Here is a 16368-nt window from a genome sequence, read left to right as displayed (position 1 = left end):
AGCCAGCATGCAGGTAAGCCTGCATCCGTGTCCTCCAGGCTGGCTCCCCCGTGCTGTAAATGCGGGTTGTTCCACCGCCGCAGCATAAATAAGAGCAGAGCTCTGTGACCTGGGCATGGCTGCTGTGAGAAAACTTATCATGTTCCACTCCATTTCTACCTGGACTCATCTAGAAGCGCTATCTGGACAAAAGCAAACAGCGTGATTGAAGAGGCTGTTCTCGCTGCACTTAGCGCGGCTCACTGGTCCTTGCACTGGAGTTGTATTTTAACCTGCGCTTCTCTTATGTTCAGTGGAAAAAATGTGAATTAATCAGAAGTCCCACCCGCTCCCCAAAATCCCAGCCCCTGGGGGGCTGTGACAACAGCCATCATTAATGTCCTTCTGCCCGTCACACTGGCCTCAGCACCATCTTGGTTTTCTTCCTGCTTTACACAACGCACCAGCACCCTTAAAGCCTTACCTGCTATTAGCAGTTTTATTTTAATAGCAATTCTGTCTTAACAGCATAAAGCACACCCCTCTTGGGCATTTTCAGGAAAGACTGACTTAAAAATCAATCTTGGTTTTACTTTTTTTGTCAAATACGTAGAATGGTTTTGATGGGTAATTTCAAGGAAAATGAAATTATTATTGTTATTATTAATACTACTAATAAGAAGAAGAAGAAAAAGAAGAATGGTGGTTTTCAGTGCATCCACACCTGCATCTGTGAGATTTGCAATCGTGATACAAGGTAGCTTTTGAGTGTGGCTCAGCTGGGGCAGCAAGTCCCATCTCTGAAGGCCATGGAGAGCCAGGCAGAGGTTCCGGACACCCCGCATCCCTACAAAACACACAGCCAGCTCCTGTCCCCGCTCCTCTGCAGCCATGGGGTCCGGTCATGGGGAGGGCTCAGGCCCTGTGATGCACACCAACAGGGCTTCGTGGCAGGCATCCCAAAATGGGATGCCAACTGCACGATTTGAAATGGCTTTTATTGAAAAAACTTCGTCTCTGTGAATTTATGAAGTTATGATATTCTGCCATGTTTTTGTTCAGTTTTGGTGTGCAGCATATGTTGGGAGAGGGAAGTGCGTTGCAGGCACGGTCACTGCTGTACAGGCACATCGCAAGATGCGTGTGAGTTGTGAAGAGCATCTTGTCAATGTCTTGTAAGGAGAAAATAATTTAGTAGCAAGGAGCTTTGCATATGTAATGGGAGCTCAGAACATGGACAGCCAGTTAAGCATGCTTTGAGATGATTCCTGTGATGCTTGCATCTTCTATGTTTTTGTTCTCCTGTGGCTGGTAGGATGGAGGCTGATTCTGACGCAGGGTTAATGCTCCGCACACGGACGGCTCGTCATGGTTAATAGTCAGTAACATTGCTCTGCCAGGCTTTTTGGTTGCTCCATTTTTAAGAGACTGACCCTATTAAAAAATCTCCAGGAGTAATGGCTAAAACATAGATGTGGAAAACAGAATGGGATTTAAGTACCCATTTGTAAATTATGGTGAAGCTAAATATTTAAAAGGATGAATTTTTAAAGTGTAGATAAGATAAATACTCACTATTAATGCTGAAAAAAAAAAAACACATTAAAATTACATTAGGTGTCTGACATTTTTTCTATACCTGTTTGAAGAAAACAGGCTGGTGGTACCATGCATGCCCAGTGGGAACAGTCACTTTCATTGTTTGATTTCCATCTCAAAGGAATCTCTACATCAAAGGTCAAAATCATCAATAGTTAACCAAGCTAATTAATAGATCCTAGTATCCTTATTAAACACATTTTTTAACACCATTTTTATTTAATTCCTCTCATGTCCACCAACTTGATAAACTTTTTTACAAGTTCTGTGTTCTAGAAATTTAATTGCACTTTTATTGTTGTGTTCTGAGTTAATTATACAGCAAACCAGGTTTATCTCTTATATATTAAATCTAGCAAGTGCTCTTTTAACAATCAATTGATATTTAATTACAACAGAGAAGCTGCCCTATTAAATCTAAATTAAATGCTCATTCAAGACTATTAAAATGTTACCAGACCATCAAATAGCAAATGCAATACAATGCAGCATAAACCATTATCTGCTTGGTTTTTCAGTGCTGCTTTGCAAGCCTGAGTAGAAAAGCTGACCTCAAATGACATTTTTTTCAATTTTTGGTGAATTCCTTAGCAAAATTACCTTTACAAAATCAATTTTACTTAGTGAATTGTAGCAGTGACACAGTGCCTTTTTATATCTTTTAGCCTAATGGTTCAGAAGGGAAGAATTCAGAATTTGAGCTGGCTGGGTGTAAAATCCTTATGGCTCTGCCTCTTCACGTTGTGCCTGCAGCCTCCTGGCAGAGGAGACTCTGGAGCTGCTGGCACGTGCCCAGGGAGGCTCAGATGGTGCTCCAAGCCGGCCTTTCTCCCCATCCCACCTCTCCGCTCCGCCAGCTGCCACGTTCATCAAATCATCGTTAAATCCGTGGTTCTCCAGCTGAGAGATCAGAAGCACGGAGCACGGGGAAGGCAGGAGACCCCCCAGCTCTCTGCCTGTTTTCCTCCCCTGACAGCCCAAGAGCAGTATGGAGTTTGCTTTGAGGCACTGGTAATGGTGGGTGGCAGATGGACACAGTGACATGGATTTCTTTGTTTAAAGTTAAGGGACAAAGAGAAAGACAAACATTAAATTAAATGGACAAAACTTGAATTGTTCAGGAAAACTGTGTGGGACAGGGTGGTCATAACTTTCCAGAAACACAAATGCAGCACATTTCATTAAGTTCTTGTATGGACAAAATTCCTATATACTTCTTGATCTGAAAATACAGCTCTGGATTTGGCCAATTACCAATGCCGAATGAATCCGTAGGAGTCATCTGTTCTAGCGATTGCCTGATTCAGGCTTTTGTTTTGCAAAGACTTGCCCAGCATGACCAGTGAAGTTCTGGTTTCATGGTTTTAGCTCAGGCACAGCAGAAAGACAAAACCTGCACGTGGCTGCTTCTTAAAGCGTGATGCGATGGGCAGTGCTGCTGTTCAGTCACCCTCTGCAGGCCCACAAGCGCCCAGACCATCCGGCTCATCGAAGCAATAACACCCGGAGCATTATTTGGGTTGTAACAGTGTCACAGAGGCTCGGGCCTCAAAATGCTCTCGCTCCTTTGGCTAAGCTCTGCCTGCACAGGGGAACCTGCTTCATTCCTGGTCTCTTTCCTAGACAAGAGGGAATGAGACTCTTCCTTCCCTTTGCACAGGTAACAGCCAAATGCTGGCAAAGCGATGACAGCAAAGCCAAAGAAAATGCAAGGAAATGTGTTTTGGAGTATTTATTGTGACTAATGCTATGCCATATTTAAATTGGGAATGATTTTTTATAAATTCTTATAAAGAAAACAGCACTTAAGTTAAATATCCAAAAGGTTTTTTAGCATTATGATGTGGAAGGCATTTAAGTGACTAATGCTTCATCTTGAAAGAGAAGCCTCCATTACTCAGTGTAAGCCATTACTTCTGATGAGTTACGGGTCATTCAACAGTCAAATCTATAATGTATCATACATATTCATGCCGGTATCTTCTTAGAAGACTGATGTTAATTTTGGTTTCCCTTGACTTGTTTTCCATCTTCATTTACCTGCAGTCTGTAAGCTTCCAGTCTTTAAAAAAGTGGAAATTTCTATTTGATCATTTTTATTGGGTCAATTAGCAGTTGAGCAACCCAGCAAGCAGTTAGGAACACGCTCGTGCTTGTGCCCATGCAAAGGCTGCATTCCCTTGGCTGCAGCGACTCGCATGGTGGAGGTGAGAATGGGCACAAAGCTTGCCAAGCTCAGCCCTTGGGGCCTAATAAGCACCGTGGAGATCAACAGATGTAAAGGACTGGTTTGAGATGTATTTACACTCAAGATGGAATCACAGAGTCACAGAATAGCCTGAGCTGGAAGGGACCCACAAGGATCATGGAGTCCAGCTCCTGGCTCTACACAGCACCGCCCAAAAATCAGACCACGTATCTGAGGGCGGTGTCCAAATGCTCCTGGAATTTTGTCAGGCTCGGTGTGGTGACCAGTGCCCTGGGCAGCCTGTCCCAGTGCCCGACCACCTCTGGGTGCAGAACCTTTCCCTAACCCCCAGCCTGACCCTCCCCTGTCCCAGCCCCATGCCGTCCCCTCGGGTCCTGTCGCTGTCCCCAGAGAGCAGAGCTCAGCGCCTGCCCCTCTGCTCCCCTCGTGAGGGGGCTGCAGGTGCCAGAAGGTCAAAAACGCATTTGCTTACAGCAGAAACATATGATCAGCTGCAAGCATAACATCAACATGTGACGAGAGAAGGAAAAGAAAAGTGTAGCTCCCAAATTTTCTCCTTGCCTCCCCCCTTCTGAGGCTGTGATGTCATTTCAGCGGTACTTCTGGGCTCACAGCCCCACCACTGCTTAGCATTTTCCGAGGCATAACAATAAAAGCTTCTAAAAACCCAGATGAAATATCTTCCCTGGCTCTTGATCTCGTCTAGTGAGCGAGGCACAGCGTTACAGAGGCAGAAGTGCTGGCTGCTCTTCCCAGCTCTGCCACTTACCTGCTGGGCGAGGTTCAAACAGCCTCTTTATTTCTCCGTTCCCTCGCTTCCCTTTTGTCTGTTCAGATCAATAGCCAGTCTGGGCAGAGGCAATGGTTTGGACAACGTGGTTTGCTGTAAGTTTGGACCCTGAGGCACTAAACAATTTTCCTTTTAAGTAGCAGGCTTTGTCTATTATTCTTTTTTTTTTTTTTTTCCAATGAAGGAACAAAATTGGCTCTTTCTTTTGCAAGGTGAGACAAAAAAAAAAAAAAAAGGCGTTCCTTTTACACAGCAGGATAAGTAGGGTGAAAAACTCTTTAAGCAGAATAACAAGAAAGTCTGCTTCTTGCAAGAGCATCCAGGGAGTGTTTGTTGTACTGCTAGTTCAGGAGCCAGATCTTTTACAAAAATATATCCCTTAAGCAATGAAAAGGTGCATCCACATTTAGAAGTCAGGAAGAAATGGATTTAACTGGTGATCCCCCTTCTTTTAATCAGCTTACCATTATGCTCCCAGCTTTCACTGAGTAGCAGGAGACAACAATCCGTCTGTCAATATTTAAAGACATTAAATGCCAGAGGTGTGCCAAAGCAAGCTGGAGTACCATCGTGTGGGTAATCAGCAAACGGAGGCATGCAAAATGCCAGGCTCTCAGCAAAAAGAACTCAGCAGTGAACCTGTGGGTGCTGTGGGTTACAGAGCTGGGCTGCAGGCTCCCACTCCTCCCTCACCACCTCCGGTACTGGTTTGCAGCAGATTCAGGGAACGTGCCACCAGGTTTCTGCCTTGCAGCTGAGGGCCTCGTCCACGCTGGATGAGGAGTTCCAGCAGACCTAGGTCCTCTTTGGGGCCAGACGAAAACAAATGGCAGTTTTGTTTTGTTTCGTGTTTTTTTTTTTTTTAATTATTATTATTGTCATTTCTTTCTTTTCTTTCTTTCTTTTTTTTTTTTTTCTTTTCCCTGAGGAATAGCATTCCTGTTTTCAGGCAGACGTAGATAATTATTTTTAAGCTTCTACCAACTCCCTGACCTTGTCTGTTTGATTAAGGCCTAGCACTTTTTATTATAAGTGACTGCTGGATGTGATTCATGCTGTTGAAATAAGCTGCTACTTTTCAGCTGTAATGGTACCAGCACGAACTTAAAGATGCAAAAATTTTATTTCACAGTTGCAGGTTTCTGAGCTCTGAATGTTTTTCCTCTACAAATCTTGGCACACAGAAAAGTCTCAGTAGTTCACAGAACTTATGGGTCTGTTCTAATTCCTGGTCTAATTCCCTCATCTTCTGCCAAGGAGACCGGTCTGATCCTTAATTATTCCCTAAACTGCTTTCCCAATTTACTGGAACAACTTCCAAATGAATGCAAGGGTCTCTGGGCTGGCTTTGCTGTGTATGCCACTGGCCATAGAGTGTTTCTTGAACCTTCCCTCAATGTGCGTGCTTGATTTAGAGCAGAAAAGGGTTGCTAACAGGTTAGCTATTCCATCTGTGCTTTCAATGAGTGAGAAAACAGTCCTTCTGCCCAAGCAGACGTGTAAGCGTGTACTTGAAGAGCAGTGCTTGGCCAAATTGCTCATTAAAGAAGTCCAAGCACTGCTCAGCTCACCTGAGAGTGGTTCTGGATGGGAAAGGTTGTGCAGGTGGTGCTCCTTTGGCCCTCCTTTCTGTGGGCAGTCCAAGCACCTCCCAGAGACCATGCTGTGGTCCATGCCGTGAAAATTGCTACGGTTGGGCTGCTGAACGCAGAGCTGAGACTACTGCACAGCATCTACTCCGTAAAAGTAACAGATTTACAGTGACAGCTTTGGGAGTTCATCACCATCCACTTTATAGAAAATTGAACATCTGTATGTGTGAGGTGTCACTGAAGGGCTTGGCCAGGAGCTGTGGTCCTGGCAAGGCCTCACTGTGTGTTCTCCATGCATCGATCCATAGGTGGGAAAATTGCCCACACTCCTCAAAATGAATTGATACCTGGTGTTGCCATTGCCTGGTAACTCTGTCAGAAATCACCTGCCCCTCCAGCACGGTGTTACCAGGTCTTCCAGGATATGATTTCAAGTGTTTTACATAGTTATCTCTGAGGGAGGAAGGTTTCTGCACTGACCTGTGTATTTTTAATGGAAAATGGTAAAACTTCTTTTCATACCGTAATTTATAGATGTCCTGGCCCTCATTCAAAGGAAAGTTACATACGTGCATGTAGGAGTACAAGGAGTCAAGTAACTCAAAAAAAAAAAAATCTGAGTGAAACATAAGTAGTTTCAATCTCATGCTTTTTCCTTACCAGCTTCTCAACAAAGGAAATTAATTGCCTATGGCTTTTATCATGAATAACATGTATTTATATGTGTATTAGTCATTTTTCCATTGGAAAATGGGTGCATCACACTGAAGAAAAAGGCAAAGGAGATGAAGGAGTGATAGCTCCAGCCGCCTGCAGCGTGCTGCATCCCATCCACAACACAACACAGACTGAAGTTTCATCAGGCATCTGCATGCCTCCTGGCTGTGGTGTGGACGCAGTGCCCAAGGGCTGCACGGGATGTGGCCAGCATCCTTCGCAGCAGCTCTGTTTTCATCTGTGTGGGTAGCACACAGCCACGAAGGAAGGAGAGGCCGGAGCCATGGGTAGGCAGTGCTGACTGAGCAGCCGCTGCTGCGTTGTGGCTGCTCGTGGTGTCTGTATCTCTTCTCAACTTAGAAGTTCACACTTCTGTTGAGTGTGTTTCCTTCCGAGCCGTGTGTGTATTAGCCTGTTTGCCTTTTTTTTTTTCCTTAATTGAAATCGCATGGTTTTAACATCTTTCTATAATATTTCCCGGTCCACAGTGGTAGATAAAAATCTCACCCTATTTGATATTGCCACCAATTCAGCATATTAATATTCATCATTACCTTTTGTATGCTGACTTTCAATTAATTTCCAACCCACATGAAAGTGCTTCTATCTAAGCCTACTTAATTAGTTTTCAAGGTAGAATTTCTCTGAGACAGTATCTGCCACTTCACTCCAGATATAATACAGATTTCTTGAATCTGCTTTGATAAGTCTATTGAAAAAAAAAATCAGGGTTGGCTAGCAAGATATGTTTTTGATACATTCTGCTGTCAGTGCTTTTCTGTAATGCTTAAGAATGAAAAGATCTCAATCATTCCTGGTGTGGAGAGAGACTGCCTCTAAAACCATGTTGTGGTGAGAAAAAAGATCGTGAGTCTGTATCAGCCTCTCTGTGCCATCATCTATTGGAGCAAGAGGGTTAAAAGCTACCCGAGCTGCCTCTTAGCCAGCGAACATCTTCCTAGATCACAATCTGAGCTCCAAAAGAGAGCAGGGAGTGAGCAGGTAGTATTTTCATTTTCAAACAAGTAGTCAGTGAGTGACGGAAAGATTATAGCTCTGCCGTGTGTTTAGCCAATATATGTGGTTAGTGCATTGTGCTGGGCACAGCACGTAGACCGGATGGTTTGTATTTTTAAGCAGAAGCGGCTTGCAATAGCGTGCATCAATTTGGGAAGATACGCTGTATAATGTGCCTCATTACAGGATGTAGCTAATGGAACAGGAGTGTTTGGATTTGGATATGCAGCCTGCATGATGGAGGTGCTGCGTGCAGGCTGGGTATAACCTTCCCCCCTCTTCGCTGTGTGCTTCAATAGCTGCATTTACGGTGGCCCTATGCATATAGATTATCACATTTATTCTCTCCCTTGTTGTGTATACCAAGTTTGAACCCTTCACCTCAGTCATAAGAGAATATGTCAGTGCACGACCACTATAGAGTCTGTCCTTTTCAGGCAAAAAATAAGTAGCATTCAATGTCACTCCAGCTGGCTTTCAGAAAGATTTATGTTTTTTGTTGTTGAGCTGGATATTATAACTAATGACTTTACTTTAAGTAAAAAATTATTGGATAGATGCTGCCTTTATGTCAAGTTTGATTGAGTAAATGCCAATGAAAAGTAGTTCTTCATAGTAGATTCATCTTCTGACATAGGGGATATTGTTGTATCCTTGACAACAAAGCTTAAAAGAACAGCAAAACAAATGTACTCATTATGTTGACTGAAAATTAAGTGGACCAAACCTGTATTGATCACCTCCTCATTGCACAGTTTGGTAGCTGACAGTGTCCTTTGCTCACCTTTCCTTTCAGCATTCTTGTTAATGTATTTCAAAAATAACTAGCAAAGCAACGAGATGGCTGAAAAGAAATTTGGAGACAAAAGCCGTGCCAAGTGTAAAAGAAAAGAACATGATAAAAGTGTTAATCCACTGAGTTTGTCTATAAAACTCATCTTCTGAATTAGCACAATGTTTGCATTTACAGTGCAGTTATTAGGTGATGGCTCTCCATGTAACAGGTACACTACCACTGAGTTCCTTTCTTGGTTTAGTTTTATATATGCAAATAATCTTTATGTTTGCAGAGGCATATTCTTCAGTATATAACAGGCATATTCTTCAGTCTCTAGACTTGATGGGCTCTGCCAATATTCATATTTGGAGGCAGGGGAGACTTGTCTGTAGTTAATGAGAATATATAAAACAAACCATACTTTTTTTGTTGAAACAAGGCTCATACTTTATCTGACATACTAGGTACATTGAGGCCTCTCGTTGTTCAGGTTATCAATATGATCAAAAAAAAAAAAGGTAGGATAGCAGGGGAAAAAGAAGAGGTAGTATGCTAGGTCCAAGTAAATGGTGCGTGTACTCTTAAAAAACATATGAACATGTGAATGACTGGGCAGGGTAGTGGAGAAGTTGGATGACAGTTGTTGGTAGAGAAAATAACAGCCATTACAGTGGGTTATTTGTATAAAACAACATATTTACAGAAATATACAGAAGACTATTTTGTATTTTTTAACCTTATTATTGCTTTTATAATAACTAGGTTATTGGGAGTTGGACTTTTGGAAAAGACTCCAGCTGTGTGAGATACTGTATGAACATCTAACACCTCTTTAGTAAGCCACTTAAAAGCAAACACTGAAGAAGACTGTGAAGATAAAGTGAATTGAGGATTCTGAAAATATAAAGGAATTTTTGTCAAAGAAGAGATGGGTGTGAGCTGCACCTGGTGTGAATGCATGACTGGAGGGGCTTGGGGATCGCCATGCTCTTGTGCTGGTATAGCTCACACCATCCATTTGTATTTATTTTTTGCTGACCTGTCTCTATATCAGTAAGAAAAGGAATATCACACTAGTTTGTCCTCAAATAGATGAGTCTGACTTTTACATATATGTTTTCATAAAAACAATCAGGCAGGGGCAGGGGGCTGGTTTATTTTGTTTTACTCTTGAGTGGTTGCATTTCAGCTTATTCACATGAAGTTACTCAGGAAAGGGAATGCTGGGGGAGAAGGCAGAAGGAGGAAGAGGAAGGGACAGAAGTTCCAATCCTGAAGATGTAAATCTGATACTGAAGTGTATTCGCCAGGGAGGAACTCACCAGTATAGCTCTCTGGTCTCTCACTTGTGTCAGCAGTATCTTGAATTTAATGCTATTTCTGTGAATATTTACATGTAAAGTCAGTAGGCTATGACTGCTTCACATAGATGTAATGAAGACAGAGGAACTCCAGTAAACCCCTTGAAAAACAAGTTATTTTTCCTAGCTGCCAGATGCTGGCTGTGTGAGATTTACTGCCAGTAAATGTTTTAGGAGAAAAAATAATTAGTTCTCTGCAAAGTCAGAATCATTATCAATCTGCATAGCTGACAGATTGTGCTCTGAGTACTATTTGTATTAATAAAAATCTGCTTGTTACATGGCTGGTCGTGTCAAGTCATCCAGGCAGGTAATGTAGGTGACTGATTTTCCACCAGTTAAGGTTTAGGGGTCAGTTCTGGGTCAGAAAGATATCAGAGCAAGAGGAAAGAGCATTTGTGAAATATGCAGCCCGCCCGTACACAAGGAACAGCTCCGTCCCCAGACAGGGTGTCTGCTTTGTGAGCTACAGTGGCACCCTCCAGGCTGGTTGCCACTGAGCTTCGTAGGGGTCTTCTCCTTGACAGCAAAGAGTTATAAAGGAGGTCCCAAATCAGTACTGTTGAATACATACTGCAAATAATACAAACCAGAAATCGCGAGAGTTACGCTGCATTTATGACAGTACGAATATGTTGTACTCGTGAAAAGAGAGATACTGACTAATGTTCTTCCTGGGGTCTAACTGAGCTGCAAATCCATCGGGGACATCAGACCTACCTGTCTCTGACGTTATGCTCGGTGTGGAAATGGCATCTTTAGGTCCCCCAGGTGCTCTTTGTGCTGTGTGTTGTGAAAAGGACAGGAGTCTTCCAAGCTGGAGGCTGTACGTTACCTTGGAGTGGCTACCAGGCAGATGTTCTACGCGAATTGCTACCCGTTATTGCTCACTCACAAGGAGATGTGGAGATGAGAAGCAGCAGCCTGACACCGAGCTGGAGTTCAGGAGGGAATGGAAGGAGTACAGAAGGACAAGAGAGAGGAGACAATACAGGATTTGAGCAAAGAGGGAATTCAGACAACAGGATCTAGGTGAAGTGTGTGTCTAATAGGACAAGACAAAGAGAGTGCCCACCTAGAAATGAGCAGAGACACGTTTGCAGCTCTGCAGAAGACATGAGATGAAAAAGGTGATGAAGAAAGGGGGTGAAAGCAGCCAGCTCCCAAGGAAGAGGGGAGATAGCAGCGAAGGTAACTGGGAACCAGAGCCCCAGGAGAGCGGACAGGCAGCAGGGAGGGATTCTTGGCTGGTCACCTCTTGAGTATTGTGCAGAGGAATAGAAAGCTGCTTTGTTCTTTTCATTTAAGGAAACTGTCACCACAGTGTCTTGGTTTGCGTGCAGTTAATGAAAAGTAGGTAAAGGCTAATGAACCAGTAATAAACAAGAGTGTAAGCTCATTCCCAAAATTAAACAATGAACTTAAGGAGATTTACAGCATCCATTTGAAAAAATTATTTACATTTCCTGTGGCGACTTGCTATTAATGTAGCATAAATCAATAAGAAATTAATTCCCAGCTTTTCTAAAACTGTATGAACTGAAAAAAGTCACAGGTAGCAATACATAGCTGGGCAACTGGTACGAACACGTGGCCAGAGGTAACTGCAGCTTCCCAGAGATGCACGGACAGCATCAGCCATTACCTCGGCCGTTTCCACGAACAGCCCGGAGAGGCGGCAGGTCATCTGGTGCCCGCTGGGCTGGGACTGCACACCCCAGCGCATGCAGGTGTGCTGCTGTGTCCAGCAAGCCTCCACACAAACATCCTCACTCCTCTTCTCCCCTCCCTCTCCTGTCCTCCACCCTTTTCAACGCACAGTCCTGTTTGTGAAGACCTAATACAATCCCTTACAGCTAACAGAAAGACTCCCATTAACTCCAATATGCTTTAGAGTAAACCCTAGGGGCACAATCTCGCTCTCAACGTAGCTGTAAGAAAAGGTCATTCCTGTAGCACTAATAATGTACAGTGTGTTAGCATCGCCAAACACCCATTTACTTCGAATCACGGTGACATTTTCCACTGTTATTCTCAGATACCTAAACTCTCTCTAATACGTCCTGCGCTTCTGGTAGGGGAGTGGAAGCCACCGTACGAGGGGGTGTTTTCCTCCCGACCAGCATCCTTGTACCCTCTGATGGTCAGCAGCTCCTGCTCCCCCTGCACCCGCCGACCTCACAGCACCGGTGGTGTGCAGCTTGTGTCAGCCACGCAGAGGGCTTCAAGCCTGCAGGGCTTCAAGCATCCAGGCACTAACACACCTTGGGTCCTCCGGGGAAATGCCAATTATTTATAGCGTGCCTGAGCCCCGAGCACGCAGCGCCGTGGGCTGTGGCACTCAGGTCGGGAGGAGTTTGTGTGCCAGTGGGAAATGTCTCTGAGCTGCCGGTGTTTTTTTGGCTTAGTGAAACCATGCTTGGACAGAAAGGAATGAGGCAGTTTTCATAGCCGTACCCATGTCTATGTGCCCTTAATTCAGCATGGCACGAAGTTAGATGACAACTTGCTTGGAGCTAAGGAGTTTTGAATCCATTTCCCAGTTCTGCCTAGTGTCTCCAAAACCCTCTCTCTGAGCCTTTATTGCATGCTGTCTCTGTGCATGCTTCTTCCTTGGTCATCACGGGTCTGCTGAGCGCTCCCCATGGACAAGAAGCTGCTGTAGGGTAAGATGGCATCAAACACAAAGCTTCAGGGACCATGCACAGAGGGACGGTGGGCCCATGGAAACACAAAGGGAGCTGCCGTTGCATTAACTGTGCTGGAGAGTGTGGCAGGCAGTAGTAAAATAGCCATGGCTGTTCCTTAAAAGTGAACTAGAAGCTGACAGCCTGCATCCTGGCAAACCTTTTAGAAAAATGTTTTCTCATTAGCACAAGCCGAGAGTTCCTGTCTCCAGCAACGCTGAGCATAAAGCTGGTGAAGTTAGGGCTTAGGTTAAAGCTTGAAATGTAAGGTTTTTATCTCTTTTTCAGTCTTGCTTCCTATTTTTCCTTCTTTCTGTTACCTGTTAAGGTGCCCTATTGACGCTTCAGAGTGCACTGCATTGCCACATACATGGACATACCTGCCTCCAGGAGGAGAAGAGACCCTCTGCTGAACAATTTTATGTGACCAGCTGTAATTCAAAAAAAAAAAAAAAAAAAGTAAATCTGAAGTTTCTGGACTTGAGACGCCTCCTAAAGCTCGCAGAATAACAGCAACAGTAAACTCAATGTATATATTAGTACCAACCTGCTTTATCCTTATATATCTCCTTCCTGAATCCAGCTTTTGTCAAGTTGCAGCTACTTCAGTGAGGCCCCTCAGAGCGTGAACCAGATTTGGAGTCCCAGGAACAGCCGGCTAAAGGGGTACGGCCTCGCACAGGCTGGCTGATCTGCTGAAGTGCTGTTATGATTATAAGTTTTGGGATATCTGATAATGACTTAGTTTAAAATGCATCAAACATTCTTGGAGCTTGCTAACTGGTTGTTGCGAAAATAATCATTATGGTGCATTATGCTGAAGTGTTTGTTTTATACTAATTGTTCTGACCTTCTTCATCTGTATTTGATGAGATTTCTATGCATAATTAAAAGGCCCTCCAGGAAAAAAAAAAAAAAGGTAGTCAGCAAACTAATCTATAGGACAAGTAAATGCAGATCATTACTATCACCTTAATTCATTTAAAATTCAGTCTTCCTTTTTCTTTAAGATTTTTCCTTCATCAGTGCTTAGTATGAGCTAATTATAAGCCACTTTAGCCTGTTATTAAGATGCATGCTGACTTCTTTTTTTTTTTTTTTCCCATTCTGAAATTTTCCATTTGCTTATCTTACACGGCAGCCAGATGTTTCTGTAGGAGCCGCAGGGCAGCGTGTGGAAGCTGTGCCCTTTGCGCTGTGGAGCCACCGGGCAGAAGCACGCTGCCTCTGGCCAGTGCCTGCTGATGCCTCAGGCGGGATGGTCCTCTCGTTCCTAGGGCTTGGGAATGAGCCTGTAGGAAAATATTTTGCTTGGTCTCTATTGAAATAGCAGTTTTGCTTATGTTGTGGGGAAATTTAATTTGAGATAGCCTAATGATCAAGATGGGAGTTCAAGTTTGGCTGGTTCTCTGTTAGAGATTTGTGTTCATGGTCTGACAAAGCCCCTCGCACATGGCTCATGACTCACATCTTTGGAATTAAAAAAAAAAAATGCTTTTCATGTCTTGTATAGGGAGCTTGGTCTGTCTCTAAAAGGTGTTTGCTCACTGAGGATGCTCGGTTCCCTCACAGCTAAGTAGTTGGACTGGATGCTGGTTTTTTGGTCTGTTTATTTCTGTATTAGTTTTGTTTTTAATTCAGTTAAAAAATCATAGATATCTGAAGGTAAGATCCCTGATTTTATTGTTTGAGAGTATCGTTCCTTACAACAGAGAGAGGAATTTGGGGGCTTTTTTTTTCTTCTTCTACTTTTTTTTCCCCCCCACCACTGCCTTGCCCAGGAGCCAACACAAACACAGGGAGCTGTCCTGAGGCTGGAAGCTCTAGACTTCACTGAGAATGTCCGTCCATTCTCTGTGCTTTCAATTAAGCAAACTACCACTGAACTGAGCAGCAATTTAACTAATTTAGCTAATTTTAAGTCTTAAAATAAGGCTATTTGCTAGCATCGAAACTACCTGGATAGATGCTTCTAACCTTCAGTAATCTAGGCATTTTGGTTCTGTCTAGATGGTTAGAAACCCAAGCTGACTTGTTGTCCCATGTCCCGTGTTAATCAGCAGATAATTGTGCCAGTTGTTCGGCAGCCTCAGCAAAGAGGAATTCTGTGGACAGAAATTACAAACTCTACAGGAAAAAAAACCACACCAAAACAAAACAAAGCAACTATTAACACTGACATGAATATACTGAGCTGGCTCCTCCCTTCCTCTAACGATCAGATATCTTTAGGGTGAGTAGTGCTTAATTTTCTCTCTGTAAAGTACCTATCGTGTTTTGGAAACTGAAAAAGAAAAGAAGAGGAAAATTCTGGTACACCGTTAACATGTGGCTGGGGAATAGAAAGCTTGTCCAAGAGGGAGATCTGGGTATAGGCGGAATCCTGGTAGGGCTCCAAGTTTGCTGAGGGGCTTGTAGTGTTCAGCCCCAAATAGCCGTGCTTGTATCCCTCGGTGGAAGCTAAGTGCTGAGCCCCTGCTTAAATAATAAATGCTGCGTGTCACAGTTTTCATCTCCATGACTGGAAATGTACATAAGCACACACATTTCTAAATAAGGCCAGGCTGTTTTCCAAGGTGTTATAAATGCATATGACATCTACTAAGTTCACTAAAGAGTATTAAAGGAGATAAAACATAAAGAGACAAGAACCATAGCTGAGAGCTGAGTCCTCAAAGCGTCCAACCAAACAGTGCCCAGGAGCTTGCATAACAGGATTTGCATCTCTTTAGTGTTCCCTCCTGCTACAACCTTGACATTTTAAATTGGTCAATAGCTGTAAAATTGCATCGATTCATTAATTTTTAAAAGTAAACTTCGAAAAGCAACTGAGATGCATTTTAAAGAAAGACGCATAGTTAGAAAGGTTAATTGTTGTTTCAAGTCGCTTGGTAAAATCAATAAGACTTGGAACTCCAATGCTTTCTGTGTCGGGTTTCTGCAAAGACGCAGGCTAATGGCTGTAACTCTCCCTGGCGCAGCCCAGGGGTTTTGTGCCTCAGAAAAACAAAGCAGTGGCTATCTCGGGAGCCAGGGCTCAGTCACTGAGCAGGATAGCTGGTGCAAGCTCCTTGTAAATAATGGAAAATAAAGGAAATGTTATTTTTGGAGAGGGCAGGCTAGGTTACTAGGAGCCTTTGATTGTGTATGTGCATGTTTACAACCCAAAAGCTATTTTAAAAGCCACGGGAGAAGTTCACAGATTCAGTCCCCCAGGAAGCACGGGGCAGAATTAAGGGTTTTCATTTGCTCTTCCCATGGGCTATGCATTGTGGTACAGCATTTAAGGACTGCTTTCCCCCACCAAAGACCCTGTGAAGGGTACAGAAGTGGCAGTGCGTACTCTGCACCTTACACACCCCGTGGCTTCAGTAATCAGCTGCTCTGCAGAATTCAGGCCCAGCTCTTGACGCGTCACGGCTCCTAGGGGTGCTGCAATCAGTCAAAGCTTCTTGGGGGTGGAAGGGTTCAATCTCTCGCTACAGGATCAAAGAGCTTGGTGGACGTGCTTTGGAAGTAATGCCAAAGCAAGAAAGAAAACATTTTCTCTCTGCTTTGCAGACATAAAAACAGAGGATCAAAGAGATCAAATAAGAAGCATCCCCTAATTTTGGGTGCTGTGTTTGGGAAGCCATGGCC

General features: G+C 43.6%; 1 long non-coding RNA gene across 7 annotated transcripts in view; it reads left to right on the top strand.

Annotated features, from left to right (window-relative positions):
* LOC310901025 overlaps positions 1 to 16368 on the top strand; it is a 315297-nt gene that overhangs the window by 265112 nt on the left and 33817 nt on the right. Inside the window, exons 5-6 of one of the 7 annotated variants that reach the window (XR_014585537.1) lie at positions 13058 to 13395; positions 14793 to 14962. The exons of 5 other annotated variants lie outside the window; for them this stretch is intronic. This is a non-coding gene — a long non-coding RNA (uncharacterized lncRNA). Of the gene's footprint in view, positions 1 to 13057; positions 13396 to 14789; positions 14963 to 16368 lie in introns of all 7 variants that reach the window. One more of the 7 variants, XR_014585536.1, reaches the window with a different exon arrangement.

Source organism: Anser anser, assembly GCF_964211835.1.
Source record: "Anser anser genome assembly, chromosome: 5".
Classification (NCBI taxonomy): domain Eukaryota; kingdom Metazoa; phylum Chordata; class Aves; order Anseriformes; family Anatidae; genus Anser; species Anser anser.
Note: the sequence above shows the minus strand (reverse complement) of the source record. Positions and strands in the feature narration are given on the sequence as shown.